The following is a 1,668-nucleotide window of genomic DNA, read 5'->3' as shown; positions in this document are numbered from 1 at the left end:
CTATGCTAATTTTCCACTAAAGCCCTCTTTATTTCACCCTCTTTTACATAGAAACTCACTTTTAATTTTTCTTTTCTCATGTGTTCCCACTATTTTCTCAGTACCATCAGCCACATCACTTTTTATTTCTCTTCCTTGAAGTATCAATGTTACTCCCTTTTGCCTCTCTTTGTTTTTCTTATCTTTCTCACCTCTTCATTTTAATTGATCATCATAGACCTGTTTTGGGGTAAATAGAACAAGAGTAAAAATTTCCTATCTTTGACAAAGCTATATTTATTTTTGTACCAGACATGTATCAATTTACTATCATACTGCCATGGCCTCCCCAACAAGATATGCCCAACATGCATAAAAACCACGTTACATCACTCATCATTATAACAATTGTGAAGACTAAGACTTGTCTATTAATACTAACCTCCCCACATTCATTCAACCACTAGAAAATATTTTAGCATTGTCAAGCCCAAGTTTTCTACAAGGGTAGTACTCGAAACACTAGTACAACTCCCCCATCAATAATCATTCTACATACATTGTTGCCATGGCAACTAGTAAGAAAGAAACACTCCCTTTGTCATTCCATGTCATCCATCTTGATTTGTGTACTAAGAGCAAGCCTTGTGATAAGTGTTTCACCTATCAGTTGGTACTCTACTCTATCACCATCGTTAGCATCCTCCAATTTGGGCATCTCATCACTTTCACTATTACTCAACACTTTCCCATTATCTCATAAGATCATTGCCCTTTTGTTTGGACATTGAGAAGCAATGTGCTTTGGAACCTTATTTCTAGGAGGTTGAGAATTTGCCTTGGGTTTTATTTTGCGAGCTACTTCCTCTTTTTCATTTGGCGGTTGGGTCTCAACCTTTGAAATAGCCCCAACACTTTTATTATTATCTCAATTCGATTTTCAGGAAGGATTAGAACTCGAAGAGCACCTAGCTATGCATTTTATTTGTAATTGTCTCCCCATCTTCATAGCCACATGTAACATGTCCACCAATTCCATAAAATGTTGTAGTTCCACTATATTAGCTGTCTCCCTATTCAAACCATTCAAAAATCTAGGCATTGTGACTTCCCGATCCTCTTCAACATTCGCCCTAATCATTGCTATCACTCTCTCCTTAAGGTAATCCTCTACACTCCTCGAATGTTGACTAAGGTTGTGAAGTCTTTGACAAAGATATCAATAATATTGACAATGTACAAATCTCTTCCTCATGATATCTATGAAACTCACCCTATGTTTCAATAGGCCTCTCGTGATTCCTCCTCCTATTTGTTGCTAATTAATCCCACCATATGATTCCATAATCGGTAAACTCCATTACCAATAGTTTCACTTTTCTCTTCTCCGAATAATTATGGCAATCAAAGATCAATTCCAACTTCTTTTTCAACTCTAAATATACCTCCGGATCGTTTCTACCTTGAAATGAAGGAATTTTCATCTTAAAGCTACCCAAATTCCGATCGATCCTATCTCTACCAAAGTCTGTAGGATCTCCTTTAGGCTCCATTTCCATCTATATCCTATATTCCTCATCACTATCCACTTTATTCTCGTCATCAAATTCAACTCTAGGATCACGCCTACCTCACCTCCTAATGTTAGGAACTCCTCTAGGTTGTTTCATGGCTCTCATCATGAAGGAT

The sequence above is a fragment of the Olea europaea genome, chromosome 5 (genome assembly GCF_002742605.1).
Source record: "Olea europaea var. sylvestris chromosome 5, O_europaea_v1, whole genome shotgun sequence".
NCBI lineage: Eukaryota > Viridiplantae > Streptophyta > Magnoliopsida > Lamiales > Oleaceae > Olea > Olea europaea.
This window is presented reverse-complemented; position numbering follows the sequence as displayed.